The sequence below is a fragment of the Capricornis sumatraensis genome, chromosome 23, assembly GCF_032405125.1.
Source record: "Capricornis sumatraensis isolate serow.1 chromosome 23, serow.2, whole genome shotgun sequence".
NCBI classification, from domain to species: domain Eukaryota; kingdom Metazoa; phylum Chordata; class Mammalia; order Artiodactyla; family Bovidae; genus Capricornis; species Capricornis sumatraensis.
In genome coordinates, this window is record NC_091091.1 from 46535642 (window position 1) to 46554654 (window position 19013).

At 45.3% G+C, this 19013-nt stretch overlaps 1 protein-coding gene across 2 annotated transcripts in view; it reads left to right on the plus strand.

Annotated features, from left to right (window-relative positions):
- The window catches only part of DOCK1 (dedicator of cytokinesis 1), a 564920-nt gene that overhangs the window by 189134 nt on the left and 356773 nt on the right, over positions 1-19013 (plus strand). The window lies entirely within an intron of this gene.

Genomic DNA, 19013 nt, shown 5'->3' on the forward strand with positions numbered 1-19013 from the left:
ATGTTTCTGAGCTCTTCTCTGTAATGAGGGCAGGCAGCCTATAAGAGGATTGCAAGCGTGTGTGGACTTTGTGATCAGATTGCCTGCGTTCACATCCTACCTCTGTGACCTGCTAACTCAGTGACCTCTGCTAAGTTACCCTCCAGGCTTCAGTTTCTCCAGCTGCCCTTTTCTTTTTGCCAAGATTACATTACCTGCAGATTGATACATGTGTGATACTGAGATCTGCACTCAGCATTTAATGCACATTCAATAAATGTTAGGCCTGTCTCTTCATTTTTGTTGAAGATTTCGTAGAAAAATAGCAGATGAGACCTTGTCCTCATTGAGGAAGGTATTATCATGTCAAATACATGCTGAAAGAAAATTGGTGAAAAGAAGATAGATTCAGATCAGATACTGAAAGGGATTAAATAGGGAGCTTCCCCCGAGAGGCACTCAGATCACCGTGCAGGGAAAACCCCGGACATGCTGCCCACGGCTCCTCTGGCCACTCTCCACACTGTGTGCTCATCGCCTGGTTCTGCAGGGAATACCCCGGCCATGCTGCCTACGGCTCCTCTGGCCACTCTCCACACTGTGTGCTCATCGCCTGGTTCTCCAGGGAATACCCCGGACATGCTGCCCCATGGCTCCTCTGGCCACTCTCCACACTGTGTGCTCATCGCCTGGTTCTCCAGGGAATACCCCGGACATGCTGCCCCATGGCTCCTCTGGCCACTCTCCACACTGTGTGCTCATCGCCTGGTTCTCCAGGGAATACCCCGGACATGCTGCCCCATGGCTCCTCTGGCCGCTCTCCACACTGTGTGCTCATGGCCTGGTTCTGCAGGGAATACCCCGGCCATGCTGCCCCATGGGTCCTCTGGCCACTCTCCACACTGTGTGCTCATGGCCTGCTTTCCTTCTAGGCTTGCTTATTTTCTGTGGTCCTTCCTTGAGATGAGAGGGCTTTGATCATGGCCCTGTTGTTTTTCTATTGCTGCTACCTAGAACAAGGCCTTCAAGCCAGTTCATAGATGAAGTGAGAACTTCCAAATGTTCAAGCTGGGTTTAATTAAAACAGAGGAACCAAAGAGCAACTTGCCAACATTTGTTGAACCGTAGAGAAAACAAGAGAATTCCAGAACAACCTCTACTTCTATATCATTGACTATGGGAAAGCCTTTGACTGTGTGGATCACAACAAACTGTGGAAAATTTTTAAAGAGATGGGAATACCAGACCACTTTGGCTGTCTCCTGAGTATGCGGGTCAAGAAGCAACAATGAGAAACAGACATGGAAAAACGGACTGGTTCAGAATCAGGAAAGAAGTATGTATATTGTCACCCTGCTTATTTAAATTCTATGCAGAGTTCACCATGCGAAATGCCAGGTTGGATGAATCACTTCTCTGGTGGCTCAGCTGGTAAGGAGTCCGCCTGCATTGCAGGAGACCCCTATTTGATCCCTGGGTCAGAAAGATCCCCTGGAGAAGGGATAGGCTATCCACTCTGGTATTCTTGAACTTCTCTGGTGGCTCAGCTGGTAAAGAGCCTGCAATGCAGGAGATCTGGGTTCAGTCCCTGGGTCTGGAAGATCCCCTGGAGAAGGGAACGGCTACCCACTCCAGTATTCTGGCCTGGAGAATTCCATGGACTGTTTAGTTCATGGGGTCACAAAGAGTTGGACATGACTGAGCAACTTTCACAGGAATCACAGGCTGGAATCAAGATTACTAAGAGAAATATCAACAACCTCAGATATGCAGATGACACCACCCTACTGGCAGAAAGTGAAGAGGAACTAAAGAGTCTCTTGATGAAGGTGAGAGAGGAAAGTGAAAAAGGTGGCTAGAAACTCAACACTGAAAAAACTAAGATCATGGTACCTGGTCCCATCACTTCATGGCAGATAGAAAGGCAAAAAGTGGAAGCACTGGCAAATTTTATTTCCTTGGGCTCCAAAATCACTGCGAATGGTGACTGCAGCCATAAAATTAAAAGATCTTCGCTCCTTGGAAGGAAAGCTATGACTAACCTAGACAGCAGATTAAAAAACAAAGATAACACTTGCCAACAAAGTTCTGTATAGTCAAAGCTGTGGTTTTTCCAGTAGTCATGCATAGATTTGAGAGTTAATCCATAAAGAATGCTGACAGCCGAAGAATTGTTGCTTTCTAATTCTGGTGCTGGAGACGACTCTTGAGAATCCCTGGACTGCAAGGATATCAAAGAAGTCAATACTAAAGGAAATCAATCCTGAATAGTCACTGAAAGGACTAATGCTGAAGCTGAAGCTCCAGTGCTTTGACCATCTGATGAGAAGAGCTGACTCTTTTGCGAAAGACCCTGATGCGGGAAAAGGTTGAAGGCAAAAGGAGAAGGTCGTGGTAGCGGATGAAATGGTCGGGTGGCATTATCGGCTCAGCGAACATGAATGTGAACAAACTCTGGGAGATAGTGCAGGACCAAGGTGCCTGGTGTGCCAGTCCATGGAGTGGCAAGGATTCAGGAGTGAACAACAACAACAAAACAGGGCTTGGCTCATGATGTGTGTTTACTGAATGTTCACGCCCAGCACGTCTTTCCCTGGGGAGCAGTGCAGAGAAGAAAGCATGGTGTGCGTGTCGGGTTCACTTGCTCTAAGGGAGGGGACGTCCTGTGTTTGTGTGGGGGAAGATGGCCTTCTCTCCCTGTCTAGGCTCTGAGTGGGTTGATCATGGAGTAGGGAGGACCTGTCTTTAAGGAGAAGTAACAGAAGGAGAGAAGGAAGATGGTGAGAGACTTGAGGTACAGAGGGTCATCTGTGAGCAGTTGTGTAAAGTTAAGGTCGTGATCTTTTTGCTTTCGATTTTATTATTTCCCTGTTTTGTGGGAAGAAGAATTTCAACAAGGGACAGTTCAAGATGGCTCTTCGTTAAAATTACGGAGAAACTTGAACATACAGGAAAATGAGAAGAGTGTAATAACGAATGCCTGTGTTCCCCTCACTGGGCTTCAGATGCTAGTAAGTCGTAGTCCTGTTTTTTATCTCTGTGCCTGTCCCCTAGATGTTTTTATTTTTAAATATATTTTATTGAAATATAGTTGACTTATGGCGTTATTACTGCTGTACAGCCAAGTGATTCCGTCACGTACACACACACACACACACACTCACACACACACACACTCACACACACACACACACTCACACGCACACACACATACACACTACATTTGCTGCTGTTCAGTCGCTCAGTCGTGTCTGACTCTTTGTGATCCCACGGACTGCAGCATGCCAGGGTCCTCTGTCCTTCACTGTCTTTTTCATGTTCTTTTCCATTATGGTTTATTCCCAGGATATTGCATATAGTTCCCTGTGCTATGCAGTAGGACTTTGTAGTTGATCCATTCTATGTCTAATAGCTTGCATCTGCTCATCCCAAATTCATCTCAACTAATCCCAATCCATTCCTCCCCTCACGCTCCCCCAGATAGGCTGAAGCAAATCCTAGCCTTCACAGTGTTTCGGGAGGGTGGCTTTTTAAATGTGAGCCTGTAGTCAGAAGAGATTGCATTGTTTCAGAAGAGGAAGGCGGTGCGGAGGGGCTGGTCCTTATGCTGATGTCAGGAGCCCTGGGCTGTTCCCGTTCCTGGTCCCTGGCTGAGGGGAAGGGCTTGGGCTCTTTATCCTGCCCTGTGTGGACAGCCGGGGAATGGACAGGAATGGCTCCAAGCATTGTCTAGAGATGTGATCTGACTACTTGAAAGCTGGTTAAATAGATTTTGTGCTTCACAAAAAGGTAACTCTTCCAAATAATCTGTGGCATGGAGTGAGCAGACTTTTAAATCAAGTTAAAATAGAAGGAAAGGTCAAAGCTTCATCCTTTGTATATTTGTAGCTTTGTTCCCATGTGATTACATAGTTGCCCACCTATCTGACAAAAGCTATGAAGATTAAAGCTTCGATCCTATTATAGAAATGAAAGGTTTCGGTGTAATTAAATTAACATAAACACAAGGACACTATGGTTTGGGATTTATGCTGACAAAAATATTTCACATTAATGTTATAGAAACTGGAATAAAAGAAATCAAGCTGAGATAGCGTTGACTTAAATTTGTCAAGCACATTGGGCATACTTGCAAACAGCTGAAGTGGAGACATTCTATTACCCACATGGGCTCCTTTCTGCTGTGCCTCTGCACCTGAGACCTGAGGAAAGCTCATTCCAGTAACACTGAATTTCCTTGCCTTTCAAGATCTAGTTTTTCTGTATTCTCATATTGAAAGTGACAGAAGTAACTGACAGATTTTCTTTCAGTTCAGTTCAGTTCAGTCGCTCAATCATGTCCGGCTCTTTGTGACCCCATGATCTGTAGCACGCCAGGCTTCCCTGTCCATCACCAACTCCTGAAGCTGGCTCCAACTCTTATTCCTTGAGTCAGTGATGCCGTCCAACCATCTCATCCTCTGTCTTCCCCTTCTCCTCCCACCTTCAATCTTTCCCAGCATCAGGGTCTTTTCTGAAAAGTCAGTTCTTCACATCAGGTGGCCAAAGTATTAGAGCTTCAACTTCAGCATCAGTCCTTCCAATGAATATTCAGGACTGATTTCCTTTAGGATTGACTGGTTGGATCTCCTTGCAGTCTAAGGGACTCTCAAGAGCCTTTTTCAACAGCACAGTTCGAAAGCATCCATTCTTTAGTGCTCAGCTTTCTTTATGGTCCAGCTCTCACATTCATACATGACTACAGGAAAAACCATAGCTTTGACTAGACAGAAGTTTGTCAGTAAAGTAATGTCTCTGCTTTTAAATATACTGTTTAGGTTTGTCATAGCTTTTCTTCCAAGGAGCAAGTGTCTTAATTTCATGGCTGCAGTTACCATCTGCAGTGCTTTTGGAGCCCAAGAAAGTAAAGTCTGTCAGTGTTTTCATTGTTCACCCATCTATTTGCCATGAAGTGATGGGACCAGATGCCATGATCTTAGTTTTTTGAATGTTGAGTTTTAAGTCAGTTTTTTCACTCTCCTCTTTCACTTTCATCAAGAGGCTCTTTAGTTCCTCTTCACTTTCTGCTGTAAGGGTGGTGTCATCTGAATATCTGATATTATTGATACCTCTCCCAACAATCTTGATTCTAGTTTATGCTTCATCCAGTCTGGCATTTCTCATGATGTACTCTGCATATCAGTTAAACAAGCAGGGTGACAGTGTACAGCCTTGACGTACTCCTTCCCCAATTTGGAATCAGTCTGTTGTTCCATGTTTGGTTCTAACTATTGATACTTGACCTACATACATATTTCTCAGGAGGCAGGTAAGGCAGTCTGTTATTCCTCTCTCTCTAAAAATTTTCCACAGTTTGTTGTGGTCCATAGAGTCAAAGGCTTTGGTGTAATCAATAAAGCAGAAGTGGATATTTTTCTGGAATTCTCTTGCTTTTTCTATGATCCAGTGGATGCTGGCAATTTGATCTCTTTGCCTTTTCTAAATCCAGCTTGAATATCTGGAAGTTCTCGGTTTACATACTGTTGAAGCCTCGCTTGGAGAATTTTGAGCGTTAGTTTGTTATCATTTGAGATGAGTGCAATTGTGCAGTAGTTTGAACATTCTTTGGCATTGCCCTTCTTTGGGATTGGAATGGAAAGTGACCTTTTCTAGTCCTGTGGCCACAGCTGAGTTTTCCAAATTTATTGGCATTTTGAGTGCAGCACTTTCACAGCATCATCTTTTAGGATTTGAGATAGCTCAGATGGAATTCCATCACCTCTGCTAGTTTTATTCATAGTGGTGCTTTGTAACACCAACTTGACTTCACATTCCAGGACGTCTGGCTCTAGGTGAGTGATCGCACCATCGTGGTTATCTGGATCATGAAGATCTTTTTTGTACAGTTCTTCTGTGTATTCTTGCCAGCTCTTCTTAATATCTTCTGCTTCTGTTAGGTCTATACCATTTCTGTGCTTCATTGTGCCCTTTCAGCTTTGCATGAAATGTTACCTTAGTATATCTAATTTTCTTGAAGAGATCTCAAGTCTTTTCCATTGTATTGTTTTCCTCTATCTCTTTGCTTTGAGTCCTTAGAAAGCCTTTCTTATCTCTCCTTGACATCCTTTGAAACTCTGCATTCAGATGGGAATACCTTTCCTTTTCTCCTTTGCCTTTTGCTTCTCTTCATTTCTTAGCTATTTGTAAGGCCTGCTGAGACAACACGTTCCACTGGAGAAGGGAACGGTAAACCACTTCAGTATTCTTGCCTTGAGAAGCCCATGAACAGTATTTCCTTCAGAACTTAAATATACTTACCTTGTGTCATAAGTTGTTTTTACAGGGTAGTAAGGTTTGGAGAATAAAGATTTGGAGACTTAGTGGCAACACTGTCTCTTTCCAGTCTTGATAGTAGTTTGGTTTAGTACTCTTGGTAAATTACTTTGGTTTTAGCTTTACTATTCATTGGGACCCCTTTGTTTGTTTTTATTTTTTCCCCTGATGTTTGCCATCTAGCAGTGAGGAGGAATGGACGATGTGTCATTCCCTCATTCTCTGGCCATTCCTGTGGCTCCGTCCTTCAGTATAACGAATAGGCTCCTTTTAGACAGTGTTCATCAGCCTCATCAAACCTCATTTGTCTTCCATTTTTGAACAGTACAGAGCTTCTTTAAAATGTAGGCCTAGAGAGCTTAAAAATTATTTCCCTCATTCTTATTTTTAGGTGATTGAGTCTTCCAGTTATCAAGCAGAGGTGAGAACATTAGTTACAGCAACCCTCGAAAATCTGAGGCCAAAGACTCAGATGCCTAGTGGGACTCCTAGTAGGAATTATTGGTTCAGACTTCTAGACTGTTTTCATCGTCATTCCATCCAAAATAGAAAATGTATATCTCTAAAAAATTACCCTGTTAATCAGTTTGTCATGCTTTAAATCGTAGAAAGAGAAACTATGTGTTTAATACAGACCTGTAGTAAAATATACCTTCTTGATGCTTTGGATCCATAAACAAATCTCAAAAGAGATTTCTCTTCATTGAAAGGGATCCTAAAACCAGAAGTACTCTGTCGTAGCTTTGTTAACTTGACGGATGTTACACAGAAAGAAAAATTGGGGTTGTAGTGTTGTATGTGGCAGTTACTTAATGTACCACTTGTGTAGCTTTCTGGAATACTTTAATTAGATAGTTGTGCCGAAGACTTCTAATGAACATTACCAGCTGTGAAACCCAAAGACTAATTTCTTAAATAATTAGGGAATATAAATATAATTTTCTCCATTTTTTTCATGCCCTGAGAAAATTTTAATCTTCATCTGTAACATAGTGTACTTTTTTTCATCCCTAATTCAATATGTCAGTCTACAGCTTTCATTGTATGTGTTTTTGAAAACATCACTTATTAAAACAGGGCAGTCTTTTAGAAGTGGTTTAATGAATCTGGGAGGGTGAACTCAATTTCAGTTTCTTAATTATATCCATTTAAATTCCATTATAATTTGTTGAGCACCTAGCATGTGCTCAGGACTGTTGGTGAGCAAATTTGAGTCCTCTGAGAGGCTTCAGAGCCATTTAAAAATATTTAATTGGAAAAGAGTAATTTTCTTAATTTACAGATAACCACCCAGGAGTTAACTGGCAAGTTTTACTTGGTAAGCAGAGTCCCAGACACGGAGCTGTCCACCACCATGGTGCTGATTAAGGACTTTCCTTGTTACAAATCCATTACCTACTCTTAAGCTGATTCGCATCCACTGTACGAGTAATGCATTCTGAAAACTGAATTGATTTCAGATGCCATATGGAACAAGATAAAATACAAGTATGTGAATAAATAAGCACATACATAAATGAAACATAAGCTGTGTAGCGCGTTGTGCTCATGTGCTTATGGAGTTTTCCTAGCCTTCTCTCTCTCTCTCTCTGTGATTAAATTGGTGGCGTCAAGTTCCTTAGGGTGCAGTTGGTCTAACCTTTATCGACAGTCTATTGGTTCTCTGTTCTGCGCTCCCCTCTGAGTGAACTTCTGTCCCTGTTGCTTGATATTATTGGCACAAGGAGCAGTCTTAGAAGAGGCCGGCTTGATTGTCCCTTATCGAGTCATGCTCACAGTGGCGCTAGGACTCTGAGTCTCCCCAGTTCATGGTCCCTCCTGTTGCCTACAGAAACTTGCCTGGGACAGGTGGAGGGTCTTCAGCTCAGCCTGCAGTCTCCTAGGTTCTATTTTGAGATGCTGTTTTTTTTATTTCTGTTGCATAAACTCCTCCCTGAGGGCATAGTCCTTCCCTCAAGATGGAGGGGACAGAGCATAAGGTTTAGACGTTGTTTTTTAACCATATAGTTCATCACTGGGACAACTAGTAGACGAATGTGCGCTGGGCTGCACAGGCCAAGACCTATATTCTTGGTTCCCTTCACACACTTGGGTAAATGAATGCACACAACTCCCCAGCCCCATTTTTCAGTCTTTGTTTCCTCATCTTCCACACAGTACGATTCTGCCCAAGGACTGGCAAGCCTATAGCATTCCTCTCAAAGGTCCTGAGACACCTCCTTGATGCATTTCTACCCAGAGAACAAATTCCCGGTCTGACCAGTACTTTGCACACTATCTTCCCTGGCATTTTGCTTGAGTCTTACGAATATTTTCATCTGCCTTTTTTTTTGGTCTGCTTTTAAATGGGACTCATTTGAGATTTTTCTCCAGTGATTCTTCTTTCATTTGACAAGGTATTTCTTATTATAATCTGAATTTGCTGAAGAATTGATGCTTTTAAATTGTAGTACTGGTGAAGACTCTTGGACTTCAAAGAGATCAAACCAGTCGATTCTAAATGAAATCACCTCTGAGTACTCATTGGAAGGATTGTTGCTGAAGCTCTGATACATTGCCTACCTGGTGTGAAGAGCTGACTCATTGGAAAAGACCCTGATGCTGGGGAAGATTTAAGGCAGAAGGAGAAGAGAACAGCAGAGGATAAGATGGTTAAATAGTATCACCAACTCAATGGACATGAACTTGGGCAGCTCTGGGAGATGTTGGAAGACAGGGAAGCCTAGTGTGCTGCAGTCCATGGGACTGCAAAGAGTCACGCATGACTTAGTGACTGACAACAGCAACATAATATTAATGAACGGTTACTCTCTATGATTACACTTCTCCAAACTGAAGGATACAAAATATCTGCTACACCTCTCCCTTCTTTAAAAGATGACACAATTTATAAGAGGCCCTTTGGCTTTAGCCAGAAGACATATCTTTGACCAACTTCTTTTTCTCTTGTTCTACAATCTATATCTTGCCCTGTTCCCTTCCAGTTTTCAAGATACTTTTAATTGCTCTGTCACTCTCTCAATTAAAGTTTTGTGACATTGGGTACCTCAGAGCTGACAGGCAGATTATCTTATTTCCGATTATTTCAGCACTTGGCCAAGTGGTGCTGAGAATCCTCTGACCAGAATACTTACAAAGGGACTGCCTGTTGGTAGGAATAGAAACACAGAGCAGGGCAGTTGTATTTACTCCACTTCACAGACCAAGATCTAAAGTTCAGAAAGGGAAACTGATATGCTTAGGCTTACTTGATGTGAATTTACCCTGCTGGTACTGCTAATGATCACTTAGGTAAAGTGAATTAAAATGATTCTTGGAAAAATTTAATCTTCATTAGACATGTAAAGTTACCTGAATCACACATGTTTACACACGTTTACATGCATAGTCATCTGGCTTTGGGATCAGACATCTCATTCTAGTTCAGCGGCTGCCTGGTTCCTACACTGGCTGCTTCTCCCCATGTCTGTACAGCTGGGACATGAATAGATTGTTCCTGTGATCCCTTCCATTGCTGGCTCTGTATTCCGCATTTCTGGCGCTGGAAGATTTGTATAGAGGGAGAGAGTTATTTGAACAAATTGAATCATGTGGGTACAGGGTTCTTAGGTTGTTGAAAAATTGGATGATTGTCTGAAAAAGATGGATAGCAAAGCATCCCCCGTTTATATGACTCTTGCTGTTTAATTCTCATTAAAAGTATTCGTCTGGATCTTAGTTCTGTGTAACAGGCTCAAGGTTATTAAACGCACTTTATGGATCATTTGTTTAATGTGACCAAACTAAAAATTAAGAAGCACATTATTCAGTGTTCATAAAATGAATGTTTTAAACAGACAGATTCATTCTCGTGTTTGCATCCTGCTTTGATGTAGAGCTGTAATGGAGTTATAGACGGATATTCTCCTTGGACATTTATAAGCTGATGATGCCTGTTGAATGCCTTTTATAAAGATTAATATTTTTTGCTCTGTGCCCATTACCAGAGCATTAATCGTCATGGCCTCAGCCTGCACAGCTGAGAATGAGCAGATGTCACATTATTGCTGTCTGTAATCAAAGTGGATCGCACTGGGGAAACGGGTGTGGAAGGCTGGCTGGTGTGTTGCAGGGCTCTGATCCCCATGGCTGATTTGCGAGGGATCTGGGCCCGGGGCTGCCTGTGCCTTCCTGGCTGTCTGGGCAGGGCTGTCAGCAGTCACTCTGTGCATGGCAGGGAAAAGCCAGGACAACTGTGCTGCCGGGTTGTGGCTCGCTTGTAGGTCAGCTCCGTGCCTCAACGCAGACTAGCAGGCATTGATGAGGCCTGCAGTCATGTCTGTGACTGACGACCGTCCCCCGGGAGAAAGCTGTGGCCTTGACTCTCCTTCCAGAGATGAGCACTAGTTCATTAAAATGAGAAATCGCACAGGAGGCCTCCAACATCTGCTTCCTAGCACACTCCCAGACTGCGCTGTCCAACAGAGATAGAATGCCAGCTACATACACAATTTATAATTTTATACAGTCCACAGTAAAAAAAAAAAAGTACAAGACAGTTGGTGAAATTAATTTTAATAATATATTTCATCTGAAATATGTCAACACGACCTTGATCTAAATATTACAAGTGGCATGTTTCACACGCTTTTTTTTTTTCCCATAGGAACTCTCTAAAACCCATTGTGGGTTTTTCCATGTATATCATATCTCAGTTTGAATGCTGAATTTTCATCACAGACTCTTGATCTGTATTTTTCACATTTAATAAAATTCACCACAGGAAAGGAGATTCATGTATACATGCTGTTACGTTGTTCCAAATAGTTGTTTGCAAGAACTGAATCAGGTGTCCATTTTTTTACATTTAAGTTAAAAAGTTAAATGTAAAAAATTACATGAAATTAACTTAAGTTAAAAATTCTACTCATCAGTGGAACAGGCTGTATTTCAAGGGCTCACTGGCTACCCTATTGACTGACAAACTCTAAGGCAGGAGTTTTTGCTGTGTACTTTGTTGGAAAAGCTGACTTTGAAGAATAATAATATTATTTACGTTACAGTTATTGACAGCTACCCTTGACTGAGTGCTGACTACTTGCCAGATACACACATTACATCATTTGATTCTCACAGTAAGCCTGAAGGGTTAACAGTAGCATGCCCGTTTAAAGAGAAGGACAGTTAAGCCTTCAAGAGTTGAAGTAACTTGCCCAAGATTCAAGGCAAAGAGTGAGACAGGTAGATATTATTATTTTCTTCTGTGCATGGGTAAACAGAACTTTAATCAGACCAAAAGGCTTTTCCAGAATCAATTAGACTGTTAGTCCCAAACTCCCAATTTATCCCTCCCCTCTTCCTTCCCTTTGTCAACTATAAACTTGTTTTCTATGTCTGTGACTCTCGGGATTAATAGAAGCACACTTTCGTATATAACATAGATGAACAGCAAGAACCTACTGTATGACACAAGGAGCTACAGTCAGTATCTTACAATAACCTATAATGGAAAAGAATCTGAAAATGTTTATAAATATATGTATAGATATATGAATCACTTTGCTGTACGCCTGAAACTAGCACATTATTGTAAACCAACTCTTGTTCAGTTCAGTCGCTCAGTTGTGTCCAACTCTTTGTTGACCCCATAGGCTGCAGAACACCAGGCTTCCCTGTCCATCACCACCTCCCGGAGCTTGCTCAAACTCATGTCCATTGAGTCGGTGATGCTGGGCAACCATCTCATCCCCTTCTCCTCGTGCCTTCAATGCTTTCCAGCATCAGGGTCTTTTCTAAGGAGTCAGTTCTTTGCATCAAGTGGCCAAAGTATTAGAGCTTCAGCATCAGTCCTTCTAATGAATATTCAGGGTTGATTTCCTTTAGGACTGACTCATTTTATCTCCTTGTAGTCCAGCATATTCTCAAGAATCTTCTCCAACACCACAGTTCAAAAGCATCAGTTCTTCAGTGCTCAGCTTTCTTTATGGTCCAACTCTCACATCTATACATGAATACTGGAAAAACCATAGCTTTGACTAAACAGACCTTTGTTGGAAAAGTAATGTCTCTGCTTTTTAATATGCTGTCTAGGTTTGTCATAGCTTTTCTTCAAAGGAGAAAGTATCTTTTGATTTCATGTTTGCAGTCACCATCTGCAGTGATTTTGGAGCCCAAGGAAATAAAATCTGTCACTGTTTCCATTATTTCCCCATTTATTTGCCATGAATTGATGGGACCAGATGCCATGATCTTAGTTTTTTGAATGTTGAGCTTTAAGCCCGCTTTTTCACTCGCCCCTTTCACCTTCATCAAGAGGCTCTTTAGTTCCTCTTTGCTTTCTGTCAGAAGGCTGGTGTCATCTGCATATCTGAAGTTATTGATATTTCTCCTGTCAATCTTTATTCCAGCGTGTGGTTCTTCCAGCCTGGCATTTCACATGATGTATTCTGCTTATACGTTAAATAAATAAACTGGTAATGGAAGTAAAGTCTGGTGCTGTAAAGAACAATATTGTGTAGGAACCTGTAATATTAGGTCCATGAATCAAGGTAAATTGGAAGTGGTCCAACAGGAAGTAGCAAGAGTGAGCATTGACACTTTAGGAATCAGTGAACTAAAATGAGCTGGAACGGGCAAATTTAATTCAGATGACTGTTATATCTACTACTGTGGGCAAGAATCCATTAGAGGAAATGGAGTAGCCATCATAGTCAACAAAAGAGTCCAAAATGCAGTACTTGTGTGCAATCTCAAAAACGACAGAATGATCTCTGTTCATTTCCAAGGCAAGCTATTTGGTATCACAGTAATCCAAGTCTATGCCCAACCACTAATGCCGAAGAAGCTGAAGTTGAACGGTTCTGTGAAGACCTACCTACAATACCTCCTATAATTAACACCAAAAAAGATGTCCTTTTAATCATAGGGGACTTGACTCTACTTTAGTGAAAAAGCAAACAAACAAAATCAAATCGACTGGCCCAGGTTCCTAGGCTTCAGTCACGTGCTGGTCACAGCTTTTTTCCATGTGTTGATCTGTGGGTAGTTGGCTTAAAATGTGTTTTCTTGATTTCAGTGTTTGTTTGGTTGGTTGTTTTTCTCTTTTTCCTTTGAGTGGGGAGATTGTCAGCTTCCCAGGACATCCATTCTGAACCAAGTGAGACTATAGGACTGATCTCGCTGTAGAAATGGTATTCTATTCATGGAGAAGGTTACTGGGGTCACCGATTTGAGACACTCAGAATATGACAGGGGATTCCTCTTCCTTGACTGCCAGATACATGTCTGATGCTTTAGTTGCAGGTGTGACTCTGTGGGTGGGTATGTTTGTACGTGTGGGTGTGGGTGGGTGGGTGCGTGAGTGGTTGTGTGTGGGGGTACCTTCCTCTATGTTCTTAATGTTTTGTTTTGACTTAGAAAATTTTTCAGGATCTTTAGTGTTATTGCAAACTCAGTCCCACCACTTCTTGAGAAAGCTGAAAGGAATGTAAATGCAGAGTCAGTGGTGTCCTTTGTAAAATAAGGTTCATTTTGCTTTGGGTGGGGAGGGCTGCTGGGTGGCTGCGGCAGCACCAGGAGGCAGACCTGCTTCTCACTGCAGACCTTCTCCTGTGAGCCTCTGCACCTGTAGTTACAGAGAACGCAGATCAACACTCCTGTGTGTGTGTGCACATGCATGCACACGCACATGCACAGACATGTGCACACACATGCACACATACGGTCGCACACACCCACACGTGTGCACACCCATGCACACACGCACGTGCACACACATATGTGCACGCACGCACCTGCACCTGCACACACACATATGCACATGCACGCACAGACAAGTGCATGTGCACGTGAGCCCGAGCACTGCTGGTGGGATCGGCTTGGACACTGATCAGTGCAGCTGAGACCCCAGAGAGGCAAGCGGGAGCTTGCAGTGACAGCTTTGCCCGATGTCTTCTGAGGATGGGATGGGCGGCCCTTGGTTTCACGTCCTCGCTCGCCATGTCAAACAAGCAGAGCACTGGGTTCAACCATGCAGAAGACTGTGGACCGAAGTCCTGGGCAGCTGTCTTGTTGGGAAGAGAGCACTTCTCCCCCTGAGCACATGCATGCCTGCTCACACGTGCCCACACATGTGCAGGAAGTCACAGGCACGTGTGCACACACACACTTACACACACACACACTTACACACAGACCCCTCCTCTAACAGACTGTTCCAGAGGAACAAGCAGGTCCCAGAGCCACTCTTAGATCCCAGCTGTCTGAGACCTGGCACCGGAAGCCCACCTGTCCCAGGTCTGTCGGGGGCCTGGGCTGGGGCCTGCCAGTCACGGGTCACCAGGAAGGTGGATCAGTTGAGCTTGGGCTGCTTCCAGCTGTGGTCCTCGCAGCCACTGCGGGACCTGGGATGTTGCTTTTCTTCGTGGGGAGGCCTGGGTCGTGCTTTTGAAGGTGCAGCCGCCCTGTGACCCTCTGTCCTTGGAGACCTGCAGGAGATGCCTGGTGTGGTCCATGCGCCTGCACGGAAGCCCTGGGCATGCGGCCGCTCCCTCCTGGTGAGCTGGCCCTGTGATGGGCGTGTGGTCAGGGGCCTGTGCTGGTCCTCTGGACAGGAGTGTTGCACCCTCCCAAAGTCCTGTTCATGTGGTCTTGTTCCAGCCTCTCAGTGAGGTAGGCTTATCCCCATGGCCCCCTTTATCTTGACCAGCCAGAGGTGGGCGGCAGTGTAAGGTTAAAACCACAGTTATCCTGTGGATGTTGAAAACATCCTGTGTGTATATTCCATAGTATCTCTCGATACTGTGGACCCATGAAGGGTTATAACAAATGGATTTTTATGTTCTCAGAAACTAACAGGATAAAAGTCTTTAAACATGACAAAATGGCAGCAAAATGTCCAAAATTTGGTCCTTTTTCTTCAAAAGAGGCTGAGTAATAAACAAGCAAAGCTATCACAGAGCTCTGGGTGGGGTGGCAGGTGGGTGTTCGCAGCTGGAGCCGGGAATGGTTGACGGCATCTCTCCCAGCAGAAGGTGGACAGGGCGGCCATCCCTTCCCTCACCCTGGAGTGATTCTGACAGATGACACCAGCACACTCGATTATTTGGAGGACGATGAAGTCCACCCCTGCCTGTCCGGCGTGACAGATACATGGGGCCGTACGGCATGGACTGCAGCCAGGGCCTCTGGGTCGCCAGATCCCGAGGAGCCATTTCTGCTGTCTCTGAGTCCAGAACTGTGTTCCTCTGAGTTTCTAGGATCATTGTGGGCACAGCCCTGCTGCCGCGTTGGCCTGGCACGTCCACCAGCCTGCTGCTGCTGTGGGGTCCCTCCCACGCTTGGCTTTGCTCAGCCTCCGAGGTCATGTTTTCCGTGGTCGTGTGGTCAGCACCTGTCTCTGTCTGCTCAGCTTCTCGTGGCTCTTCCTTCTCCAGCTGCTTGGAAATTAGATTTACCTCCAGAACAGCGGTAGCAGTGATGCTGGGGACACCCGAGTGGCCGGGGTGGCTGAGGGCTCATCTCCTGAGGGTGGACACACTGGTGATGTGTCTCAGGTGGTAGGGAAGGGGGACTCCAGCTGGAGATGCTCCACTTGGACCTTGAGGATGAACACAGGCAGAGCTGGACTCAGACGGCTTGGCCGAGGGCCCTGCCCTGCCCCTTGGTTTCTGGGAGCTGGAGTGTAGCCCTCCACTGGACGTCGGGTTGCAGTTAAGGTCAGCAGAGCTACCGCAGGCTGGTGCGACTTGTGAACTTCAGGATTTTGTAGTAAGGTGTTGGATTTGGGATGCCTGTGGAGTTCGTGTATGCAGTGGGTCAGGATTTGGGGCAGCTACACTTTCAGGCTGGATTCACTGCCATGAGGTCATCTTGTGGCCTGTCCCTTGGACTGGCTTTGTCCTGGGATGCCTGTGCCCTCTCCTACGCTGGAGGCCCATCTCAGCTTTGGAGCGCTTCTGTCATGAGTACAAGGGGTGGTGGCATTTGGGGGAGATGCTCTCTGTGGGGCTGGGCATTCGCCACGGATGTTGTAGGAAGGGCTGGATAGCAAGGGGAAGGAATCGTGTGATGGCCCCTGACGTCCAGGAGCCACGACGAGGAGAGCCTGTCCTGGTCCCCATGCCAGAGCGCCTTCTCCTTGTGCTGCGCTCTCACGCCCTGCCCGCCTGCGATTCCTGACATCATAGTCAGCCAAGCCCGCCCGGCCGCTGCCCGGAAGATGCTCAGGTCTTTAGCATCTCTGGCTTACCTCTGCCTAAGTATTTGTTGGGTTCCCCGGTGGCTCAGTGGTAAAGAACCCACCTGGCAGTGCAGGAGAGGCAGGTTTGATCCCTGTCCTGGGAAGATGCCCCGGAGGAAGAAATGGCAGCCCACTCCAGTATTCTTGCCTGGGAGATCCCGTGAACGTAGGAGCCTGGTGGGCTACAGTCCACAGGGTTCCCAGGAGTTGGACACAGCTTAGCGACTGAGCATGCACGCAAGTATGGATTCCTGTAATGGTGACATCTGCAAGCAAATGCATATATTCATCTATTCTTTGGGGGAAACTCCGTCTGGAAAAACGGAGTTGTTATCAGTTCCTTTTCTGTGGATTAAATCAAAATGGAGCTTGAAAAAGCCTTAGCATGAGCTTCCTACGTGCAGCCCCCTGGAAAGTGGAGGAGCAGAAGGATGTGGGCTGTTTCTCCATCTCCCTGTCTGACCTGCCTCTCTCCTCCATCCTGCGGTCTTCTTTACCACACGTGTGTGCTAGTCACTTAGTTGTGTCTGACTGCGACCCCGTGGACTGTAGCCCTCCAGGCTCCTCTGTCTATGGGATTTCCCAGGCAAGAATACTAGAGTGGGTTGCCGTTCCCTTCTCCCAGGCATCTTCCCCTCCCAGGGATCAAACCCAAGTCTGCTTCTGGCAGATTCTTTACCACCTGAGCCACCAGGGAAGCCCCTACTTCTTGGCAAAATCTCCTAAGCAGGTCTCTGCATACTTTCAGGAATGTTTCCAGTGTTGCAGGCTCATTTGTTTTCTTTATGTTAAAAAATAACTCAGAAGACATTAATGCAAAGACATGCTTGTGTGTATCATTAACACTGGAAGTCTAAAATGTAAAATTCTAAAAACAAGCCCAAGATATTTAATGTTTCCAAGCTCTGCTGTCTTTTCTCTCGTGTTCCACATTTTAAAGGGAACGACAGTGGCTGAGTTTGTTTCACCATCAGAACTGCTGTTGTCAGCAGATCGCTCACGTTGGAGGGTGGGTGTGCTGGAGTTCAGTGGGATTCCCCAGCAGAAAGAGACAGTTAGTAATCAACATTTCATCTCCAATCTTATTTGTGTCTAGTTCGTTTTTTTTTTTTTTCCTCTGAGCATCCTTTCCATGGTTCTATCTGAAAAACAAATGAAAACCCAAATTATCTTTGATCCTGAGACACCAGCATCCCTTCCTTTCCGAGCTGTGCTCCCGGAGCTGTGTCTGCGCTCCTGGTTTTGTCTTCTCATCCCACTCCAGGAAGCTGGCCTGAAAAGGACTCTGTGCTCTCGGTCGCCACGTCCCAGGGCTGTTCCTTTGGATCTGATCTTGCCACACCCAGGCCACCTGCCCTCCCTCGATTTGGGTGATGTCACTCATCTCTGCCTCATCCCACGTTGCTGCTCGCGCCATCTCCTGTTCTAATACCAACTCCTGACCGCCTCTCATAGTGCTCCCTTCTCATTCTCCATACTTCTCTTTAATGGTCTTACTCACACACCTGGCATTTATTACCGTCTAAGGGCTGTTGCTTCTTGGGTCCGTGAGACTGGAGATCTCTAAGGTCTAGACGCCTACCGAGTAGAGCTACTTGCATATCCAACAGGCAACTCGAACGCAACTCGTCCAAAACCAAACCCTGGTCCTTTTCTCCCCCCTTAGATACCCTTCTGTTCCCAGGTTCCTCTCCTTGGAAGGTGCCACATCCTGCCATGGGTGACTCATCAAGGGCTCATGTTGGACTGGGTGTCATGTTTGACTCTCGTTTAGCTCCTGGCCTCCTCTCCGTTTATCATCAGCCACTGTTCAGCCTGCCTCCAATGTGGTTTTGTTCAGGGCCTCTTCTTTCAAACTTACCACTGTAGCAGGAGGTCAGTTCAGTTTAGTTGCTCAGTCATGTCCGACTCTTTGTGACCCCTGTGGACTACAGCACGCCAGGCTTCCGTGTCCATAGCCAACTCCTGGAGCTTGCTGATTTCCATCAAGTTGGTGATGCCATCCAACCATCTCATCTTCTGTCATCAGCAGGAGGTCAGGATTTTCCTAGTTTTTGCTTGGACTATTGCAGTAGCTAACTAGCCAGTTCTGTGCCTCCTATCTGCACTGCCCTACCTGGATGCCATCACAGAGGCTCTCTCTGGCCTTTTGTATTATCACATCCCTTCCCCATCAGCTTCTTCCAATTCTCCAACCGTTTCAATCTCACCCATCACGTTCAGAATGAAACCTGACTTCCTGTCTGGTATTTTATTCTCCTTCTCCTCTTCCCACCCTCCTGAACTTCGCCTGTGGCTCTGTGAATATGTCATCTACTCCCGTCTCCCTGAATTTGTGCCTAGGATTGCCCACCCTATGTGGGAGGTTCTAATGCTTCTTCCCAGCAGGTGAATGCACTGCGTCCTGAAGGAGGCCTTCCTTTCACCTCCAAGGTCAATACTTGATCCCCACTGCTCCCTCCCTCATTAGCCCAGGGGTTTAGGAGGCCAGGGAGGGTAGCGG